Genomic DNA, 24,454 nt, shown 5'->3' on the forward strand with positions numbered 1-24,454 from the left:
GACCTCACTCTCCTTCCTCCCTGTCGACTGGCCAAGAAGGAGCACGGACTCAACAGGCCAGTCAGAGCCCTCTTCTGGAAGGTTCCAACTGGGGGCACAGAGAGAAGGCCATTTGTTTCTCTGTGGGGACTGAATGTAGCTCTGGAGCTGCCCAGAGCCAGGTTCTCTTTGTGTGTGGAGGAAATCAGGCGGCTGTAGATGAGAGTTAGTCCAGCCTACAGGAAAGGAAGAACTAAGCCCAAGAAGGGGAGTGGGGAGGGATCCTTGCTCCTGTCACCTGTCTTTGAGCCCCACCTGCATTCCACTTCCATACAACCAGGGGGACACAAATGAGCACAGACCCCTTTTTACCTGTTCGATCTCAAGAGGCAGGAAAGGGTAGGCATTAGGAGGAACCACTAATGAGTTTTAATCCTGGTTTGCCAAGCTGTGTGACCTGGGGCAAGTACTTGGTGACCTCACGTGTTAAATGGAGACAATACTAACTCCTTCCTCATAGAGTTGTTGAGAGGAAGAAGCAGTTAAGGTATAGAGGGCTTACAAAGGACCTGATGCACAGTAAATGCTATATAATGTCACCTATTATTACTTTTACATGAGTTGAATTTTCTGTCACTTCAGCTGGAAGAGTTTTGATCCAAACTAAACCTTCCTCACGTGCCTCTGGGTAAATATGTTCCCAAGAGCCCATATGTCCCAGGAGTAGGAAATTGCCAAGCCATGCGGATGTACCAGGAAATGTCAGTCAGGAGTATTTCCCCCTTGTCCTGCTCTGGCACATGGCATCCATCGCTGAAGTGTCTGTTCCCACACCTGGAGAGGATTAAGTCTACACAGCTCTTCTCCCTCATCTTTGGTCTGCTCAGGCTGTTCACAGACTTCTTCCTTCCGATCTGGAAACCAGACCCCCTCCTTCCTGGGTGTTCGCCTGGGCTGCAGCCTGGCCCTACCTGGGTCTCTGTACCTACAGGAAACCAGACGTGAAGCAGGCTTATGGAGGAGTGGGCAGAAAACAAAATCTCTCAGGATGTTTGTTTCAGTTTCTTTCCAACTCAGCTTATCCTGTCACTTGGCCTCCATTAAATATTTGTGCTCACCACCATCCAGGTAACAAGGGGACTTCTGGGAGGAGAAATAATAATGAAAGGAATTCAATTCAGTGAGGATTTGCTGGGAACCTACTCTGCATACATCATTGTATGGGAGAGGTTGGAACCCATGGAGGCCCTCATAAAGTGGTGGTGAATCAACAACTTCTCGTAGAGTGACCTCCTTCTACTCCCACCCTCACCTCTGCTGCCCCCTCTGACTTCCAGGAGCGGCTGGGGGTATTCTGCTTGGCTTGGGGCATTCTGGGAGGCAAGGTTAGGGAGCAACCAAAAATGAGAGGCAAATGCCAAGGCTAACATGGTGATCCCAGGAGAAGTCTGGACAATTGCACTCAAATCTAGATTGTGACCTGGGAGCTACAGACTAGTTACAAGTGTAGATCTGATTTGAAAGAGTAGAATGGGATCTGTGCTTCCAACTTGTGGTGTAGACATGATATAAGAGTCAACAGGCTAAGCTAGGAGCCAGGTTGGTAGAGTGGGAGCCCAAGGGACCCCAGCAGGAATGGCTCTCCAGGCAGCCTGGCCTCTCACTGAAATATTCTGGAATGCCTAGAATACGGAGAGACTTGTGACTGTCTAGGGACAATAGACCTTGGGACTATAGTGTCAAAGTCAATCTTTCCAAACCCCATTAGCCAGTGGGGAGAGAGGGACTCAGATTCTGCTTGGCTATTTCAGGGATGCCCAGGGACAGGTAGGGCAGTCTACAGGGATCTGAACACACTGGTGGGCTATTGGGCCGGGCAGGGGCTGGGAAAGGGTTTGGCCTTTGCTTAGTAGATCTCCAAATTTGGTTCATAACCAAAAAGAGGGATACAGAATTCTTTTTTTTTTTTTATTAAGATTTTATTGGAGAAGGGGAACAGGATTTTATTGGGGAACAGTGTATATTTCCAGGACTTTTTATTGAGGAACAGTAGTGTGTTTTCCCAGGACTCATCAGCTCCATCCAAGTCAAGTTGTCCTTTCAATCTTAGTTGTGGAGGGCACAGCTCAGCTCCAGTTCCAGTCACCCCTGTTAGTTGCAAGGGGTGCAGCCCACCATCCCTTGCGGGAGTTGAGGAGTCAAACTCAGCAGCCTTGTGGTTAAGAGCCTGTGCTCCAACCAACTGAGCCATCTGGGAGCTGAGTGGCAGCTCATTGACTTCATTCTAGTTGCAGAGGGCGCAGCTCGCTGGCCCATGTGGGAATCGAACCAGCAGCCCCATTGCCCAGAGCTCGTGCTCTAACCAACTAAGCCATCTGTCCGCCCCTAGAATTCTTTATTTCTCAAGAAGCCTGAGATGAGTGAAGTCCACTTCACTTCTCTTGTTTTCTTTGGTCAAATATTTGGCTTGGGCTAATTCATCTTGAAGGTCCCTTTCATCTTTATTGATTCATGCGTCATAAATCGTGATGATTCAATCATCATTCATTCATTCGTTCATTCATTCACTCACCCAATATCTCTTAAGCTCCTATGTGCAAAGCGCTGTACTAGGCACGAAACTTCCATTCATAGAGTTTTACATGCATCATGGATTATCTCATTTAACCATCAGTTCAATTCTGTAAGGTAGGTGTGCAATTCTATGACAATCTGTATGTGATCATTTATTCAAAAAAGGCTTCCTGTGTGCCACTATGAGCAAGGCAGTGTTCTAGGTGCTGGAAACAGGACCAGGTCAACTGTGGTGCTTGCTCACTGGGGAGAGATGCAATTAGCAGGGGACAAATACATAAGTGAGATCATTTCAAGTAGTGTTAAGTGCTCTGAGGAAAGTAACAGGAGTTGTGCTGGACATGGGTGGGTAGTGATTGATGACAACCATGTCTCCTGTACCTCTACTGTCTTCCTGGATGAGTAAGAAGGAGGCTAGAACACCCGGGCCTCTGCTACGTGGAACTTTCAGGTTAGTCAAAGTGTGAACTAGGCCAGGAGATGCAAGAACCCACTTGTACTGCTCAGCCAAGGTGGTGACAGGTTATTATTTATGACAATGAATTCCCAAAGCATGAAGCACTTGGCTGGTTCTGGAGGCTGGCAGGTGTCACATGGGCTCGTGCTACAAAAAGCATGTACTGTGGGTCAGTTTGGGGTCATAACCCCTTCTGAGTACCTTTTGGTAACTTTTTAAAAAGCATCTGTTTGATTTTTTTAAAGGCAAGAAACACACAACATGAGATTGGAAAGAGATAAAATGATATCTATTGCACAGTGTGCCTCCCCCGCCCTGGCTTGCCTGCGAAGGCCACTGCCCTGTCTAGGCTCAGGTAACCTCAAGTGGTCTGTGTGAGTCCTGTGCTGCTCTGAGGGCTTCTTACACACCTCGCATACAGATTGATATTCCGCAAACGTTACAGCCCTTGGCCGTCCCCTCCTGCCAAAAAATATGCCTGCTACCTGGAGAGAAGGCCCAGGGGAGAATCTCAGAGACCTTTGCGAGGCTCTTACAGGGAGAAATAGAAGGAAGTCCTGTCTAAATGGGGGCAAATCCTGGCATGGCTGAGAGCGTGGGTTTGGAGTCAGCAGACGTGGGCACAAATCCTGGCTCTGCCTCTTTCTAGCCAAATGACTTGGGTAAGTGAAGGGACCTCCCCATGCCCAGGCTCCTCCTTTGTAACTGAGGATAGTTATTACTCCACTGAGACGTGGTGAGGATTATATGAGCTAATGCAGGTAGGCACTCGGCCCGTACTTGGCACCTAGCTAAATGGCAAAAAGTGGTTGCTGTGATCATTGTGGAATGGATTCCAGGTACCACTTGAGCCCACGTTTGTATGCAGATATACTCAGGTCAAAGGGCTCTCTTATTGGGGTGTGGAAGTCACACAAGGGTCACCTGCAACCTGTGTGTACAACCTGTTGGGAGTGAAAGGTGAAGGTCAATTCTACTGTTTTTGCTTTGGTGGGGCCCAGGTTCTAATCCTAGTCCGGCCACCCACCCACTCTGATGTCGAGCATGTCATTTAGCATCTCTGGGTCTCAGTTTCCTCATCTATTAGATGTCAGGGTTGGTCTTGGTCATCTGTAGGTGACTCCTGTCCTCACATGCCAGGATTCTTTGCTCAGGGGAGTAAGCTAGGGATGTGCCCTCACGGCTCTGGCCTTCAGGGACAAAACTTGAGCTGGAAGGAGCCTTGGGCTGCCTTTGCCCACTGGCACGAGGAATGACAGCTCTGACTGCCTTCTCAACGTTCTCCTTTCTCCTGGTTTTACGTATATCTTTCTCTTCCCTGGCTGAATTCCTGAGGACAAGTGTGTGTTCCCTAGGCCCTTGCTTAGACTGGGGAAGGTTCTGAGAACTCAAGCCAGGCCGGGCTCTGCAGGAAGTTGAGTCAGGGGGTAGGGATCAACCGGACTCAGACTCATGAGGAACAAGAACAAACATGCCCAGTTGGCACCCATCAGGAGTGGATGGGACAAGAGCTGCTGTGGCAAATCACTGACTGTACATGTTGTCACCCCAGAGCTGGGATAGAGGCCCCTGTTGTCAAGAACAGGGAGGGTTGCTATGAAAATAAACCCTCCACAGCTGGCAGCTGTGTGATGCGGACCCAGCTGTGCTCGCGGGCACGTGCAGACCTGAGCTCTTGCTTGACAGTTTGCCTTCAGCAAGGCAGTGAAGGGGAAACTTCCCGGCAAGCACAAAAATCTCCACAATGTTTCCAGGAAAAGGAGCACCGTGGGGAGCTCCGTATTTCAGCGGCATGACAGGAAACCACGTTCGAAATAGCTTTATTGTGACTGCTCCTGCACTGTGAAGTTCACTGAGGGATGTGGGAACGTGCTCTGTGGACAGCAATGAACTTCATTGTTCTTCCATAGTTTCCACGTAAACTGAGAGTTCAGAAAGCAAGACAACACTTCAGTGGTGTGTCCTACCTGCTGTGGCCATTCTGTGTGTGTGCCTTGTGTCCTCAGATAGATGGAGCCACAGGGGCAGGAAGTAAAAATGATGCCTCTTGGTAGCAACCGCCCCAGCCCACTACTTTGCTTACAGTCCTCGGGCCTCATGTAAAGGGTGGTATAAATGTCTGTTGTTAAGGAAAATAAGGAGGAGGAGAAGCTGGCCATGCAGAAGGCTAAGCTTCTCCAGAGGAAAGGGACCAGGAGCCTTCTGTCTGCCCCTCTGTACCTCCACACTCTCCCCCAGTGACCCCACAATGCTGACCATGCGTCTACCAAAACCACCTTAGCTCAGTCCCCAAACCCTCGAGGAAGACACAACAAAGCTGTGCCCACTTGGGTCTTTCACTGCAGGTTTTCTACCCCTTCTCCCTGGACCATGTCATGTATCCCTTGGCTGCTGAAATCTGAGGGACCCCCGTGTGAGCGATGCAACGCCCAGCCAGACTTCTTTAGAGCTTTTGCTTAGTACTTGTTGTTTTGGGATTGCTGTCTCTCTGTCAGTTTTCTTCTGGAAAGATAAGCCCTACTAGAAAGGCCCCTCCAAACTGGCCCTGCTGAGCCAAGGGCAGGGGCACTATTGGAAGGCTGTCTACTTTGCCCCTCAGGGGTCTCTCCCCTTCTCTCCTGAAAGCTGAGAAGCCCACTGGGCCCCACCAGCCACACGTGGGAAGGAGTTAGGGAAGGGCTTAGACATTCACAAAAATGACCTCTGCCTCCTTCCATCCATGTGATGGACTCATTGTCCAGGCCCTCTTCTACCTTTTCCAGGGGTAGGATCTCTTTATAACATGTGGTAACCTGAATAACGGCCCCTCAAACATGGTGATTTCCATATCTTTGGAACCTGGGACTATATAACCTTCCATGGTCAAAAGGACTTTGCAGATGAGACTTAGTCAATGATTTTGAGATGGGGAGCTTTTCCTGGATACCTGGTGGCCCCAATGTAGTCACAAAGGTTCTTATAAGAGGGAGGAAGGAGGTCAGATTGGAGAGAAGATGCTTATGCTCCTGGATAAAAGAACGGGCCATGAGCCAAGGAATGCAGGCGACCACTAGAAGCCAGAAAAGACAAGGAAACAGATTCTCCCCTAGAGCTGTCAGAAGGAAGGCAGCCATGTTGATTTTAGACTTCTGACCTCCAGAACTGTAAAAAAGTAAATTTATGTTGTTTAAAGCCATTACATTTCGGGTAAGGTGTTCTAGTAGCAACTGGAAAAGAATACAAACATGAACAAACACATGGCTCCTCCTGTGATTGTTTGTTTAGCATCTACTTATGAATAGAATACATAATGACAAAAAGCCACCTCGAATTCAGTATTGCACTTACAGTTTTTTTTACCACACAACAGCTACAAACATTCGAGAAGAAATATCATTCACACCCAGCTCATACCAGGTGATGGATTCATTAATTCATTTGTTCTGAATGTGACCTTTGACCCAGACTGTCTAGGTTTAAATCTCAGCTCTATCACGTAAAGCTATGTGACCTTGGGCACCTTCTTGGTTTCTCAGTAAGTGGGATTAATGATAACACCACGCTTATTGTGAGGATTCAATGACTTAATATGTAGAAAGCATTTGGAAAAATGCTTGGCACACTGTAAGTGCTATAAAAGTAAGTATTATTATCATTTTTATTAAAACATAGGATAGCTGTGAGAGACATATTATTTCTCTTTTTAATACATAATGTATAAATAATTTTTAGTCCTGCTTTACTTCACTGTACTTTTTTATTTAATATGTCCTAAGAATGCCTAGCCTTGCAGAGAGGAAAGTACAAATGCTCACCTCAAATCAATGCAAACACATTGATTCTTTCCTAATGGGTTCTCAGCCTGATTACAAAGCCCAGTTCCTTAGATATTCATTACTACCATTATCCAGACCTGGAAGACAAACTCTACCCCCAGTATAACTTTTCTTATCAGGACCCTGCAAATCTGACTGGGTTCTCCAAAGCACTGAGTAGCAGAAACTATAGGTGCCTGCACAACAGCCATTTACCTCTTCTCTGTTCAGGTGTGAGGCACCAATACCACGTTTCCCCGAAAATAAGACCTAGCCAGACAATCAGCTCTAATGCGTCTTTTGGAGCAAAAATTAATATAAGACCCGGTCTTATTTTACTATAATATAAGACCGGTATAATAATAATATAATAAATATAATATAATATAATATAATATAATATAATATAATATAATATAATATATAATATAATAAATATAATATCAGATCTTATATAAGACTGGGTCTTATATTAATTTTTGCTCCAAAGGATGCATTAGAGTTGATTGTCTGGCTAGGTCTTATTTTCAGGGAAACATAGTATGCCCAACCTTGGGGATATGAGTCATGACTGGGTAAGCCTGTTATGGTAATCCATTTACCTTTGCCAATTGGCTGGGGTTTGTGACCAGGTCTAGCCAATTAAATGTGAATAAATGTCTGATGGTAAATTTCTGGAAAAGTTTTTCTGTTCTGATAAAAAGAAAATGTTCAGTTTTGGTTCAGTCAGGAAGACAGACATCACTCTAAGTATTTTAAGCAGGAGGGCGTTTAATACAGGAATTTCAGTGGTTACACAACTGCTGAAAGGGCGGGAGGAACAAAAGTGAAGGTTAACCAGCCCAGTTCTCAGGTCGAGTGCTAGTTTTCAAAGAGTCAAGAAGCTATAAGAACTGCAGGACACTGCAGTGATGACTACAGCTCTCTGCAGACCATAGCAGGTAAATTTTGGGCAAATTCCTAAAGACCACTGTAAAATCTCATGTTCTCTCTTCTCTTCCTCCTTCCAAATCTTGCACAGGTACCTCTCATTGGTGCACTCTCATTGGTGCACATCTAACCCAGATCCCTGCCAGCAAGGGATTCTGGGATCTGTAGTTTCCAGGCTTTCAGTCTCCATGGTGAAGGGGATGCATAGAGAATAGGAAATGGTACAAAGAGAGAACCTTTCTGTTTTTACTTTTGTTCTTAAAAAAAAAAAAAAAAATCAGGAAAAGAACTATGTAACTGATATAGCCAATCTTGTGACTACAAAGTGAAGAGTTAATTCACTCATTCAATCATTCATTCATTCATTAATTTAACGCACATGCATAGAAGATCTTCCTAGGCAGAAGCTCTGGTCTTTGACTCTTACTGGCTATTTTGACCAGCTACACTGATGCACTAATAAGGACAACAACAGCAATTGGAATATTTTGAACACTTAATGTTTTTTGTTTTGCTGAACACTAAGTATTTTATGTGTGTTATCTTATTTCATCCTCATCTATAACAAGTGATTCTATACTCATACATACACATTCCATACTTGGAGCATAAAATGAGCACTAACAGGAGGACGTACACTGTGTATTCATGATGTTGCAGGCACTGTTCTGAACTCTACACATTTTAATACATTTAATTCTTCCAACAATGCTGGAGGTAGGTCCTATTATTATCACCCTCTTCATGTGGTTGAGGAAACGAAGGCATAGAGAAGTTACGCTACTTGCCCAAGAAGACCATCTAGCAAATGGTGGAGCTGAGATTTGAATCAGGCAATTTGGTACCAGAATCTAATCACTGAATTTAATCACTACTTTATGCTGGAAGCTGATGACAATGATTGCCTTTTCGGGAGGAGGGCACTGTAGGCCAAGTTGTATTGGAGATTTACTTTTACTGTATATCTTTTGTATTGTTTGACTTTTTCATTTGTTTTTCTACAGGTAAAGAAAGGTATTTCCAAGCTGGAGAACTTAACTGGAAAATTCCTATTTATCCTTCAAAACCCAGCTCTTCTGACAAGCTTTTCTTGATCCTTTCCCCAGATCTTTGATCTTCTTTTCGTCTCTGTGTCTATATCTAGTACCTGGCATATACTGGGTTCCCAGGAAATGTCTATGAAATGAACATCCCCTGAAAGCCACCTCTGTACCTTCCCAGCTCCCATTTCTCCTACATTCATCCTGGAATGCTACCTTCTTAGAACACCACCTTCTCAGTGTCATTCCTTTGCTCAGAAACCTTGATGGATCCCTATTTGCTGTCCCCATGAGATCTGAATTTGGCCTGATTGTCCTGGTTGTCCTCAGGTTGGCCTTGCCCTAACTCATTATTCTTGTTCAAATCCTACCCACCCCTTGAGACTCAGCATTCAGGAGGCTACACATGATTACTCCAAGCCTCAGTAAGAGCTTTCTCCTCTGGCTGATTTCCACAAGGTCTGTACCACCATGATTTAGCATGGATGTGTCTGGGATTGTCTGTTACTATCCCATCTCTAACGAGTGAGCAGACAACATGGCAGCTCTCTTTCCTCTCCTGTCCCCCTTCTCATTGGCATAGGATAATAAATTCAACCAGCCTCCAGTAGTATGACAAAAAAAGCTTTACAACAAAGGTTGGCAATCACATGGGTACCCATATTTACAGACTGTGATTGGTGGGTCAGCTTACGGATTTCCTTGCTTCCTTTAAAAGTCCTTTTCTCCTCATGTCTAAGAATCAAGTCTAAACTGTTTAACAACATATATGAGGCTCATCTCAAACAGGTCCTCATCTCCTCTCTAGCCACTCCCTGTCATGCACACTATACTCCAGTCATGCTGGAATAAACGCTCCAAAACTGTCAAGTGCTTTCCTACCTTCATTCTTTGCTCAAGCTGTTCTCTCTCCTGGAATGCCCTTCTGTCTCTGTGAAATTTCATATGTGTTTCCAGTACAGGAATGCATGTCTATGACTTGTGTTTACCTGCGTATTCACTTATGGGAGCAAGTAAATATGGGATAAGTATATTCACATTGTACTCTAGTTATCTTTGTAATTGTTATCTCCATTGTTTTATTTTGAGTTCCCTGAGGGCAGGAATCCTGCATTAAATAGAACCCTAAATCTAAACAATCATGAGAGATAGGAATGCATTCAAACTTTCTAGAGACCTACGGAGGGGAGGATTTTGCATAAAGAGCTGAGTACTGTGATTGGCCCAAGCTTAGTCTGGTGTGAGCCCTGCATTGATCCATTAGGACAGGATGTCAGAGTGGCTTTCAAGGGAACCATAGAGATGTGAGTGGGGCGGGGATGAAGAGGGAAGGTTGTCAGAAGTGGGGAGGAATGTGGGGTGTGGCTTATACAGGCAGATGAAAGGCTAGGTGTCCACTAACCCTACACTCACACTGAGCTCCAACCAGGTGTATTTCCTCCCTACCTATTTTTTTTATCTATGACTCATTCTAACTCTTTCCTTAGTCATTCAGCTTCCTGAATTTCAAGGCTACCTTCTCTTCTCCTCACCTGCATGGGGGTGTCTGCAGTTTTACCCACCAAGAATCCCTTGTTGTTCCACCTGATTCTAGTGAAAGGTCCCCTCTTCCTTTCCTTTGGGGTATTAGCCCCTTCCATCAGGCTGCCAATCACAGGCCCTGCCCCCAGTGATTGTATACACACACATTCCATACTTGGAGCATAAAATGAGCACTAACAGGAGGATGTGTGCTGTGTATTCATGATGTTGCAGGCACTGTTCTGAACTCTACACAGAACAGTTACCACAGAACCCCTTTTCCATCCACACTACCCTGCCAGTCCTCTGCCCATCTTCTGCTCCATGTAGGGGGGCCCATGGCCCAATCAGTTCTCTCCCTAAGAATTTGAGTCCAGGGGACACACCCAGGTGGCCACCTTCTAGAGACCTCCAGAGTTTCCACTCCACTTCCCGGAGCTACCTGTTCTTATCCTTCTTGAGGGCAGCCATTCCTTCCACTCATGAGCTTCCCTCAGGAGATTATTTTGGATTCCCTCAATCAGATGTGAGCACTTCCTTCCTCATAGCATTTTGTTCAGACCTTTCTTTTAGTATTCGTCACTTTCTGACTTGCATATAGTTATTTGCTAACTCATCTCCATTCATTCAACCTATATTCATCGTTATTCACACACTGATTATATGTGCCCAATACATAACTTGTTTGCTCAAGTTAGGATTGTATTTTGTAGCTTGGAAGCAAGAAAAGCTGAGCTGATAAGCCACCCCATGCCCAACAGAGCCAGCAAGTGGTCTGCTGCTGCTGTGCACCCACCCTCTCTGCTCCAGCCATGGTCATGCACTACTCAGTCACAATGCGGGGTCACCCAGTGGCCACACGAGCTGTGCTGCTAACCACTATCTCTTCATGTCTGTTTTGCCCCTCAGCTCCATCGTGAGCAGCGGAGTGCAGGAGCCGTAACTTTTGCTCACTGGGATCATCCCTTTCCAGAAGGCTTCACTGACTTCCCATTGGCCATCAAGGTCCAAACCCCCAGCTGGCCAGCAGAGATCCAACCCTCCCCCCCACACCCCCGCCCAGCTATATTAGTTTCCTGAGCCTGCCACAACAAAGTATAACAAACCGGGTGGCTTAAACAACAGACATTTATTCTCTTGTGAGGATAAAGGCTGGAGGCTAGAAGTCCAAGATCAAGGTGTAGGCAGGGTTGGTTCCTTGTAGGGGCTGTGAATCTGTTCCATGCCTCTCTGCTTGCTTCTGGTGGTTTGCTGGCAATCTTTGGTGCTTCTTGACTTACAGACACATTATCCCTATCTATGCCTTCATCTTCACATGGTGTTATCCTTTGTGTACAGGTCTGTCTCTGTCCAAAGTTCCTCCTTTTTATAAGGACACCAATAATATTGAATGAGAGCCCACCCTAATGACCTCATATTAATTTGATCATCTGCAAAGACCCCATTTCCAAATAACATCACGTTCACAGGTACTGGCAGTTGGGACCTCAATATCTTTTGGGGGAATACAGTTCAACCCATAACACGAGCATATTCCACTTACCCTCTCCTCCCACTGCTCTCCAGCATGCTGCTGTGTTCCCTCTAAACCACAGCTGCAAGCATACTCTGTACTTGGGCCCCTCGGCCTTGTCTGTTCCCACAGCTGACTCCCTCCCTCCCTTCTCCTTACGCCCAGTGTGGAAGCCCATGGTTCAGACCAAATACAACCTCCTCTTCCCTCAGAAAAGCTTTCCTGATTCAACAGCCAGATATGACCACTTACTTCCTATTCCAAAACCCTTGTTTTTCTGTTCAGATCCCTCTCTAATATTTGCTATAGTCTGTCTCATGTATTGTTATTTGTCTGCTTATCTTCATTCATTTATTCATTCATTCAACATTTATTCAATATTAGCCAACATTTATTGAGTATATTCTACATACCAGGCACTCTGCTAGGCTCTGGAAATCCAAAGATCCAACAGAACACTGACATCGCAGAAGTCCCAGTCATAAACAGTGGTTTTACTGGAATGAGGTATGGCCCAGCACTGCCAGATGTGCCAAGGGCAGAGGCAACTCTGAGCTTGAATCCATTAACTGCATCTTGGGGCAGTGAGCCTTTCTCTTCCTGGGTGACGTTAGAGGCTGCTTGGTAATGACTAGGCATGGAGTCAAGTAGCCCTGGTTTTGAACCCAGCCCTGCCACTTGCAGTTACCTGTGACTAGTTGTGCCAGCTTCAGTTAGCTCATCTTTCAAATGGGTGCTAATAATACCACCCTTTGAGCTCCTCTGAACATTCAGGGGGTAATGGATATGAAATGTTTAGCATGGAGCTGGTACTTACTAAATCCTCAATAAACGTGAATTATTCATAATGCTCAATCTTAAAGTTGGTACCTTTGGAGGTGGGGGTGGAGAAGGAGGAAGAACATCTAAGCAGCTGGAACAGCATGTGCAAAGGTGTCCAGGCACGCAGTAGTGGAGCATCCTCGGTGGCAGGGTGTCAGGAGGTTCACATGGGCAGAAGATGGGAAGAGGGCTGGGAAGGTAGTGTGGATGGAAAAGGGGTTCTGTGGGAAGTAACCTCACAGCATGATCTGATCCTAAATTCCCAGCTGGGTAGGTCATGGTGGGTAGTCGCACTCCAGGCCTGTAACTTCTTTTCTTTTTTCCGATATATTGTTTTTTGATTTTTCCATATTCTATTTTTTTATTAGTTTCAGGTGTACAAAACAATGCAACAGTTAGACATTTATCATTTATATCCCTCACAGAGTGATAACCCCCTCCCCATCTACTACCCCTCTGACTTCGAATACAGCCATTGCATTTCCACTGTCTCTATTCCTAATGCTGTACTCTGCTCCTTGTAAGTATATATATATACATATATGTATATATGTACACATATATGTATGTGTGTATATATATATATACATATATACACATATATATACACACACATATATATATACATATATATAATTGTAGTTGACATTCATTATTGTTCAGGCCTGTAACTTCTTTAGTGAGAGGTTTAAAGCCAGTCCTGTCCCTTGTTCTTGTGCATCTAGGTTAACACACCTTTGAAATGCCAAAAGTAATACCCCTTGAAGGGGGTATTAACCCTCAAGAGAGCACATAATCTTGTTAACTATCCTGTAATCCAATCTCAACCTTTCCTTAATTTCAAATGCGTAAAAGAAGCTGCAAAACTGTTATTCTCAGGAGAATTTGAGGTCTTGTTCTCTAGCATATGTCATCAGTTTGGCTCAAATAAACTCACAAAAATTCGCTACAGGTTTGGGCATTCCTTACATCGACAGTAGGGAGCCTGGTCTCCCTTGGTGCAAAGGTAGAATGTTTCTCCCTCTGTACCTTCTACCCTGAGCAAGCTCATAATGCCTCAATCAATATTTATTAAAATGAATTCAATGGTCAGATCCAATTCCCTCTAGGGCCATAGTCACTCTTCAACTGGGAAAATGAGCCAGCAAAAAAAGTCTTCAACAAGCTTAGGCCAGAGAGAAGCAGAGCAGAGGCAGCATACCAGGGCTGTGGGAGGCCTCAGGGGCTTGGGCTGGGCAGGGGGGCCCCTGGCTGTCTCGGCCCTCCTCCTGCCCTCGTGTCCCTGTTCCTGTCCTTAGGGGACCCAAGCAGCTACAACTAGTTTTGGGTATGTTAGGAGCCAACTGTGCCACTGGACCCCCTTCTAGAGGTCAGAATCCAGCTCTGGTTCAGTCAGCTGAGGAATGTGGGGGGCCTGTGGGTGTAGGAGCTGCCTCTGATATCCTGGGAAACTGTCTCCTGGTTTTCCAGCTCTGCTCTCTACTTTTCCTATTTCTTTGGCCTTATAACAGTCCTGTTTGGCCAAGACAGGTGAGTCAAAACCCCCTGAGGACCTGTGGCAAGCAGAAGTTATCCTGAGTCATGTGCTGCCTAACACATGGCCCACCCAGAGTTCTCACCCTGCAGAGCCCAAGCTGGTTTCCAACCACATCCCTTTGAACAGGACAGCCTCACCTTGTCAAGGTCACAGGACAAACCAGAGGGTGAGAGCACATTCTCTGCCAGGCAGGAAGTTTCTGACATCATGCCACTCTGGCCCTGCCCTTGGTGGCCCCATGACAATTGAATGAAATTGTTGTTTCAAACTAAGAGACATACTGTGGGGACAGAGCCAGGAGTGCAGTTTCCAGGCTCTCGGCCTCACATGGAAAGATGCTGGCTCAGGTAGTAAACGGCCGTCAACTGTGATTGGATGGCCATCAGTTGTGGCTAGTTGGCCGTCAGCTGTAACCAGTGAGCCATTGGCCACTAATATAACTGCTGTGGCTACGCTAGCAGAAAATGGGGGGCTAGCAAGAAGACGGTGGCTGAGCTAGTAAGCGGCCGAGTGTGGATTGCGGATAGTGTGGCTCCTGCTTCCTGTGTCTCCAACCCAGCCGCCAGCGAGACTATAGTGGTATGACTCCCCTACCTATGGCTCCGTGGGTGTTCCTTTTTGGCTTCACCATATCCTGCCTTCTTATGTGGGGAGCGGGACAGGAGACATCCTGCATGACACATACATACAGGTCTGCAATTTAATCCTGAGTTCAAAAACATTTTTTTCCCCACTGAAGCTTGAACTTGCCAGATAGTGTTTGTGGGGACAGAGCCCCAAAGTGCAGTTTTCAGGCTCTTGGCCTCACATAGAAAGGTGCTGGCTCAGGTAGTAAATGGCCACCAACTGTGATTGCATGGCCATCAGCTGTGGCTAGTTGGGCGTCAGCTGTAACCAGTGAGCCATTGGCCACTAATATAACTGCCGTGGCTACGCTAGCAGCAAATGGGGGCTAGCAAGAAGATGGTGGCTGGCAAGCGGGGATTGCAGTTAGCACGGCGGAGTGCGGGTTGCAGATTGTAGAGAAGTGGACATCAGGTGGCAGACAGTGTGGCTCCTGCTTCCTGTGTCTCCAACCCAGCCGCCTGCGAGAATATAGTGATATGACTCCCCTATCTATGGCTCCGTGGGTGTTCCTTTTTGGCCTCGCCATATCCTGCCTTCTTATGTGGGGAGCGGGAGCAGAGACCCCGCCTGACACCCCGCACGACAGTGTTTCCTGATTTTCGATCTAGTAGGGCACACAACACTTGCACAACATAATAAGAATCATAATAAGCAACACTTGTGTTGGCACTTACATGCCAGCATTTTTCTAAGTGCTTTTCACCACTGAAGGGCACCTCTGTCCCGGACCGTGCTAAACTGTGTTGCCTGCTCTGTCACCAGTTGTGGCTTCCTCTAGTAGTGCCGGATTCTCCCAACCCTGATTCAGACAGAAAAGCTGGATTCTAGTCTCCCTGGGCTAATTAATTAGCTCTGTGACCTTGGGCAAATCATTTAGCTTCTCAGAGCTTTAGTTCCTTCCACTGTAATGTGAACTTAATGATCATTTCTGCCGGGTTCACCTTGTGGTGTAGGTGTGAGGACCAAATGGGATAATGTGGGGGAAAAGCTCTGTAGATGCTAAGAGCTGTACCAAGTGGCAGCTTGTTTGTAATAGCTATCGTGTTTCCTCGAAAATAAGCCCCAGTTAAGATCGTCAGCCAGACGGACCCATGTAGTACATTATGGCAATGTTCCAAAAGAAGATGACATGACTGTAGTTGAATAAATGTAGATTGTTGTACATGAAAAAAAAGACATCCCCTGAAAACACACCCTAATGCACCTTTTGGAGCAAAAATTAATATAAGACCCAGTCTTATTTTGGGGGAAATACAGAATAAGACCTGGTCTTATTTTCAGGGGAAACACGATAGAAGTCCCTCTGGCCTTTCTGATTAAGAAGTGGAGTGTGCCTTTCAGAGAGTGTACTGGGGGACTGAGGGAGCCAGAGTGACAGCCTTATACGACAGAACCCAGGGTGATCCCAAATGGGGAGGCTTTGTGTGTTGGACAGGGAAAGCTGGAGTTTTGAAGTCAGATCTGAATTCTCACCACACCTCTGCCCCTTAGTAATGATGACAACTCGAGTTTGATAACTGTGAGTCCCTTAACATCACAGAAACTTGGTTTGTACCTGTTGTATGAACATAAGGATACTTACTTTGCATGGCAGTGAGCAGTTTCTATAGTAGGGGCCCAAGGAGTGTTAGTTTTCTCCTCCTTCACCCTTATGTGGTAGGCTGGGCCTTCGGTGGTTTTCAGTTTGAGCTGCTCATTAGAGCCACCTGGGGGACTTCTAATAAATTCTGCCGAGGACCCACCCCAGAACCTCTGGGGCTAGGCTTGAACTGCTATTGTTTTCAAAGCTCCCCAGGTGAGTCCTGAGGCAGCCAGTGGGGAGAATAGTGGGCTGGGGGATAAAATGCATCTGTGGGCGGAAGGGTAGCTCAGTTGGTTAGAGCGTGAGCTCTGGGCAACGGGGCTGCCGGTTTGATTCCCAAACGGGCCAGCGAGCTGCGCCCTCCACAACTAGAATGAAGTCAATGAGTTGCCGCTCAGCTCCCGGGTGGTCAGATGGCTTAGTTGGTTGAAGCATGGGCTCTCAACCACAAGGTTGCAGGTTCGACTCTGGCAAGGGATGGTGGGCTGCACTCCCCCTCCCTGCAACTAACACCGGCAATTGGACCTGGAACTGAGATGCGCCCTCCACAACTAAGATTGAAAGGACAACAACTTGACTTGGAAAAGTCCCGGAAGTACTGTTCTCCAATAAAGTCCTGTTCCCCAAAGTCCTGTTCCCCTTCTCCTGTTCCCCTTCTCCAGTAAAATCTTTAAAATATATATATATATATATATATATATATATATATATATATATATATATATATATATATATATATATATATAGCATCTGCCGTCATAGCTGAGTCTGACACACCCAGGCTGGCCCCTCCTCAACCACGCTTCTCACCCCTCCCTCCCATTTCCTCCTGTGCTTCCCTTTAATGAAGTTGCATAAAAGCTGAGCAGTGCAAGAGTCAACCCATAGTTGAGGCCACAAGCACGGCTTTGCCCACCCAGCCTAGTGGTGGAAGAAGAAGAGTTCCTGTAGAAATGGGGCTCCTGCTTTGGTCTCCGCTGCTTTCCTTTCCCTCCCTCCCCATCTTTGTAGCAGTGCAGTAACTCTCCCCTCACCATCTGCCCCCACATCCTCTCTTCTCTCATTCATTGCTAATTTATCAAGGACCTGCTGTAGGTCAGTTACCGTGGTAGGCACGAGGAGTTCCAACCAGGTAGTTAGCAGGAGGATCCCCTCCATTAAGGCTGAGCCAGCGAGGGAGACAGGTAGAGATTGGGGGAGAGTAAGGGCCCTTGAGTCAAGCTGAAACGGTTCCAGTTCTGGATCCACTGTGTGGCCTTGTCAGTGTAATTTAATCTCTCTGAGCTGCAGCTATTTCATCCGGAAAATGGGGCTAATTATGCTTCCCCGTCCAGGTTTTCTGTGAAAGTCAAAATAAATGATGGATGTAAAGGGTCTGCATATAGTAAGTGCTCAGTTATTGTAAGACAGGAGGCCAGTGCATGGAGACCAAGGCATGAGAAAAACCCAGCGGGCTTCCTCCATCCTCTCATTTCATCTCCTCTCACTGACACCACATTTTCCTTTTTCTCTCCTGGTCCCTTTCCCCTCCTCTTAGATTCTCTCTTTCCTTTCCTCTAACTAGGTGGGAAATGACTGTTGCCTCTTTTCTGCTAATACTGTATTATATAATTGTCAAACCTTTATTGAATATCTATTATGTCCCTGCTTTCAATTTTAAAAACATGTGATTAGAATTTGTTGCCCTCAGCTAAGTTTGGGGTGCGTGTGCGTGCATGTGTGTAGGCATGCGTTCTGGGGTTCCTCCTCTCTCAGTGCTGCTTTCTGATGCGACATCATGGTTTTCTTTCGTGAGGTCTGAGCAGCTTCTGGGCAGGCAGACTTAGAGACTTGTCTGACCCTCTTGGCTGCTGGGCCGCCTGTGGGTCATGTCAGTGTAAGAAGGAAGGATGAAGGGACTAGTTAGTGAGAAGGCCAGAGGCATGGGGATGTGGAGCTCTGAGCTAGTTCACTGTTTGTCCTCTGCTGCTGGAGTGAGGCAATCACGCAGGCCTGGGGGTGGCCCCCATCTCAGGGCACACCAGCCCTTTTCCCCAGATCACAAGGGAGCCCATCCTTGGGGCTGAAGGCTGGGGCCCGCTTCCCAGTGACTCTGTGTGGAATATAAACTGTTACTTGGGGTGCTCCCAAGTGGGCCTCACTCTATATCACTCCTACAGCCACTGTTCCTTCCCCAGCTGCCTGTCTTTGCTCTGGCCTCACTGATACTACCCACATTCCGCATGCCTATGTAAAGGCCTACATGCTCCACACACACCCCTGCCCCTTCCCAACCCTGAGGCCCAGATTTCTGTGCAAGAGAAAAGTGGCAGCGCTTGGCCACCAAGAAACCACAAGGGGAGACTTACCTGACCAGCTGGCAGTGTGCTTCTGAACTGCTGGCCAGACAGACAGATCTTTGCTCCTTTGACATTTAAACTGCTAATCCATCTGTCAAATGTACCCCTACCTTATTTACTCCCTTGTTAACTTGGAGGATTACAAAAACAAATACAGTAACTGTGAGAAATGACAACACACAGTCCTCAGGAATTAAGTTCGTAGTGGAAGACTCCCAGACAAATCCATGCCTAAATGATAAAGCAGACCTCTTTCTAGAAACTTTGCAGCCCTGTTGTAGGGGCTGAGTGGCTGCATGGAGGAGCACAGACAGAAAGTGGTCTAGCTCACAGTACTGGCTCTTTTAACCTCTCACCAAGTGGGCTCTGAGTTCTTCTACCACAAAAAACTACCTTTGTAGTTATTAGGTTGGTGCAAAAGTAATTGCTGTTTTGCAATTATTTTTAACCTTTAAATTGCAATTACTTTTGCACCAACCTAATAGAATGTGATGGAGTTTATTTTGTTAATAGCTGAAGTCAAAGCTTTTTCTTTCTTTCTTTCTTTCTTTCTTTCTTTCTTTCTTTCTTTCTTTCTTTCTTTCTTTCTTTCTTTTTAAGATTTTATTGGGGAAGGGGAACAGGACTTTATTGGGGGAATAGTGTGTACTTCCGGGACTTTTCCAAGTAAAGTTGTTGTCCCTTCAATCTTAGTTGTGAAGAGCGCAGCTCAGCTCCAGGTCCAGTTGTCATTGTTAGTTGCAGGGGACACAGCCCACCATCCCTTGCGGAAGTCAAGGAGTCGAACTGGCAATCATGTGGTTGAGAGCCCGCACTTCAACCAACTGAGCCATCTGGCCACCTGGGAGCTCAGCGGCAGCTCATTGACTTCACTCCAATTGCAGAGGGTGCAGCTCGCTGGCCCATGTAGGAATCAAACTGGCAGCCCCATTGCCCAGAGCTCGCGCTCAAACTAACTGAGCCACCCGTCCACCCCAAAGCTTTTCCTTTTTATAACACATTTTGAAAATAATCATCTTGGAATAAAACCAAAGAGGTGTGAAGGAATCTTTATTTCAGATATTTAGGGCACAGGACACAGGACCATTCTGGCAAAGGGACCAGACTCATAGCATGTCATAATAAACAGGCCGATGGCCTCCTTGTGTTGACGCGACTCTTCAGCTTCCACATTGGGGAGCCAATTCTCTATCTCTCCAAAGTTCCAGAGGTCCAGCCACCATCCCTGTTACTGTGTCTTCCAAACATGGCTCTACATGTCCTGCCTGAGACTTCTCAGTGACTTTGGCCCAGTAGTCTTTTCCTTCTTCACTTGCACGTCCACTGTAATCACTGATTACTCGTGTGATTTTCTGTTTAGCTGAGGTCTCCTTCACATAGCCAGCAAGTTTCAGGAGGGCAGACGCTAATCCACTTGCTCACTGCTGTACCTCTGGTGCCTGGCGCAGAGCCTAGCAAACAGTCAGCACTCAGTAGCTAGCTGCTGAATGACTGAGCTGAACGACCACAGCTCTGCATCCCAGTTCTAGTTTTCTGTGGATGTTCTGCTTCCACAACCAACCTGGTTCCTGTAGCTTTTGATTTGACACCCCATCAGAGAGAGGGTAGAACTTCAGAGAAGCTCAGCAAGTGGGTAAGCAGAGTCCCTCTCCATCTCAAAGGGATATCGTGAGAATTAAATGTGGTCGTATCTGGTGTATTAGAACTTAAAGGACATTAGAAAACTGTATTTGTTTATTATTTCTGCACATCTCTCAGACCTTAGATCTCAGCAACAGCCTTATTCACTGTGAGGATAGGATCCTCCAAGCCTTCCTATGACACTCGGAAAGGGTGCAGAATCCAGGTGAAATCAGAGACCTACAGGGATCTGTTGCCACTGTTCATTTCATTAGTGGGATCCAAGCTAGGCTACTGTGACAGAACAACCTCCCGATACAGTGACTCTAACAAAATAGTTTATTTGCCTGCAGGTCAGTGATCCAGAGCTTTTAAGGAGACTCTACCATTCTCCTTGCACAGATGCCATCTCTGCTCCAAAGCTGCTTTAGTTCTTGTGATGTATCAGCTGATGGGAAGAGGAAAATACAGACAGGGGAGCACTTACCCAATCAAAAGAACAGAAATCATTTCTGCTTAATCCCATTGGCCAAAAGTGTCACATGACCACACCTAGTGGCAAGGAAGGATGGGGAATGTAGTCTTTAGCTGGGCAACCATGTTCTCACCTAAAACTCTATTATTATCGAAGAAGGGGAAAATGGCTATTGAAGAACAACTAGTAGACTCTGCCACTGCAAGGTTATAAAACCTGGTAAGATCAGAGTCCATGTGTCTGCTTCAGTTGCTTATGTTATCTGGCCTCACATACAACTCTGTTTCCACCATTGAACCAGTCAACAAGCCTATTTCATGTGCCACTGAAATCTGGAATTGCAAAAGGGGAAAGAGAAAAGTCAGTTTTGAAATAATAATCACATAAATAAGAGTGGATTGTGGAAAAGTCCATAACCATTTGTGGGGAACCCTCTAGATCAGTGCTACTCAAGTGTGATCCATGGATTCATACTGGTCTGGGAAGTGTTGCCAGTTTGCACATGAAAATGAAAGGAGATTAAGAGTGAGCTTTTAAAAAAATTTTTATAGCTATATGACAGAATAATTTTATGTTGACTGAATATAATAGTAACAATTTAGAGCTTGTATCTTGTATATCTTTTTAAATTTAATTTTTCAGTTATAATTCATCTTTATTGTATGTTTCCCAAGTACTGGTCAATGACAGAAAAGAAAACAACCCAAGCTGTTCCTTCTTCATAGATAGTTTGAGAAACACTGATCTGGGCCCCAGAAACTCTGTTAAACATTCACATGTTGTTTCATTTGGCACTGAGGAAGGCATTACTAACTCCATTTTGTAGATGAGAAAATGGAGTCTCCGAGCTGTTGATGTAAGAAGCGTCCAAACTTGTAGAGGACTTTACTGACTTTATTTGAGCCAAACTGACAACAATTGCTAGAAAGCAAAATCTCATCGGATTGAGAAAATGCTCCATAGGATGGCAGTTTTGCAGCTTATTTTATGTATTAGGCTCAAAGGAGGAAACATAAAGAGGGTTACATGAAACCTATTGGTGGTAGATTAAGGGGGTAGGAGAAAGCAAAGCAAAGAAATCTCTGGGATTGGATAAGAAGTAAAATGGAGAGACACCTATTTCTTTTACATTGGTGGGCACAGGATAGTTAACAATTAACATTTTTACAGCACATAGAGATGGTATTCTGGGAACAAGATAACAATGAGAGGCTCTGTATTCTCCCTGCTCTGGTGCAGTGGGTTGTGCCCTGAGGGGTCCGGAAAAGGGATTATCTGACATTCCAAGGGTAGGTGCAAAAAGACAACAGACAGGCAGGTTCACTTAAGGAAAGATGGATCTTTGTCGAGGAAGCTACAGGACAAAGATGTGACTATGGGCCGCGACCTGCTTTTAGTTAGGAATTTTATGTTCAGACCATCCCATGTGGGTAATTTAGGTCTCTGAGTTTCTAGTGCCTGTCATGCTGGCCTCCCCTGAGCTTGTCAGGTTTAGTATGTGGCCCCTTTTTCATCCACAGAGCTTAGTGACCAGTTCCACAGCTAGAGGTCACAAAGCTGGTCTGTGCTGTCCTGTTGGCTGAAGGCCAGGAGCTGCCACAGAGATCTTTTTTTTTTAAACACCCTTATACATTAAAGGTGGTTATATATATATATATATATATATATATATATATAAATTTTGTTGGAGAATATTGGGGAAGAGTGTGTTTCTCCAGGGCCCATCGGCTCTAAGTCGTCCTTCAATCTAGTTGTGGAGGGAGCAGCTCAGCAACAAGTCCAGTTGCTGTTTTCAATCCTGGCAACCCCGTCGTTCAGAGCTCGTGCTCTAACCAACTGAGCCACCCAGTCGCCCCACCCTCTGTCTCCAACCCCCCTTCCCCCCAGCCCAGAGATCTTTATGACTAAGGGACCAGTGTTCAGGCTCCTTAGGACCCAGGCTGCCAATGCAGTGCAGCCAGACCCAGGCTCTCTGGAGCATGCCCTGGGAACACAGAGACTGTGCTAGGCATCAAAATAAGTTCATGTGTGATGGTTATCATAAAGGGCTGCCCACCATGCAATGCAGAGCCCCTTAGAGAACAGGCTTCCAGCTAGAAACAGGACAGGCCTGCAGCTGAGGGCAGTGCCAGCAGAAGCCTGCATGTGGGTCAGGGAAAGGGGACATGAAACCATAGCCTTCTACCTCGCCTCCGCCTATGGTCTTGGTTTCTTGAACAGAGGAAAGCACAGTTCAAGACCACCTTGGAGCTTAAGGAGAAACGGGGGCAGTGCCTACCTGCCGCTTGCCTCTGCGTGGCCATTGCCCTTTTTCTGACAGCGGCGCAATGATTTTGCTTCAGGGGATCTCTCCCTGCCTCCTCCCTCCCTGTGTTTGGTTTTCCAGCTGCATGATTTGTTCAGAGAGCAACAAATGACCCAATTTGAGCCAAAGAGACACAGTGAGGGTGGAGCCGAGGCTTCCCTGTGCATTTAAAGTTGGAACGGTGCGTCGCTGGAGCTGGTGTGGCCAGCTTGCTACCCAGCAGAGGAGCTGTCTGAGAAAGGAAGGAACCCAGAGGAAGTCAGCTAAGAGCTGGAGAAAGAGACACTGGGCCTTAGTGATATCATCTGAGCCCCTAGATTCAGGGTGAGTGGAGGAGTAAAATGAGATGTGCAATATCTCTTTTTGTGCTTAACTCAGTGGGGTTAACGGGTTGTCTGTCGTTTACAACCCAAAGCCTTCAGCCTGATACCAGCCCCCCATATGTCCTTCACCTCATTCCTCGCCTGGCCAAGGCTATTCTTCAAGCCTTGACAAGAAAAGGGACATGTGGTCAGTTGTAGGCTAGTTGGATTTGGGAATTTGAGTTCTGCCCTCCCCTTTTTCTCCCCCCCTCCCGCCCCCGCAGGATTCCTCCAGTGCATTCCAGAAAGCTTTGATGCTGGAGGTGCTGCAGCCCAACCGTTCATCTGTAGAATGGTAACCATCTTGCTCTTGTGCAGTTTCAGACCCACCCCATTTAATCCTCACCACATGCCCAGGAAGGCAAGTATTATAACCCCCGTACTATAGATGGGGAAACCGAGGCCACGGGAACCCCAGATCTTGGCCTGAGTCCATGAAGCAGGACTCCTCATCCAGTGCTCCTTCTACCATGTCCCTATAGTCTGTTTGTCTTTGTGATGTTCCAGCAGCTCACACTAAACGTGGATCCCCCTTCTCCCTCGATTCATCCCTCATATAAGCCAATCTCAGCAAGGGACTGCCCTGCTGAAACCCTTCCAATGGATTCGATTGCCCTGGAGATAAAGCCACAGCCTCTGTCCCAGCTGCACAGAAGCACTTTAGTCTCCTATGTGTGTCTTGCTTTTGCTCACCTGAGCTGGACGTGAGTACCTATTCCTTCCACTTGCTCTTTTCCTCCAGGGCCTGCCCTTTCTCTTGAACCTCCCGCCTACGTACTCCCTTAGGCCCCTTCCCCAGATGGTCTCCTGAACTCCAGGCTCTTGTGTATAACTGCCCCCGGTCATCTCCCATTGGAGGCCCCACAGGAGCCTTATTCCCAAATCCCAAATGAGATCATCATTTCTCTTCCACTCAGGCCTGCTCTCCTCCTGGACCCTGAGAATAACCACGCCTCTGGTGTGTTTCCTGGTTCTAG

This window comes from Rhinolophus sinicus, linkage group LG12, assembly GCF_036562045.2.
Source record: "Rhinolophus sinicus isolate RSC01 linkage group LG12, ASM3656204v1, whole genome shotgun sequence".
NCBI classification, from domain to species: Eukaryota; Metazoa; Chordata; class Mammalia; order Chiroptera; family Rhinolophidae; genus Rhinolophus; species Rhinolophus sinicus.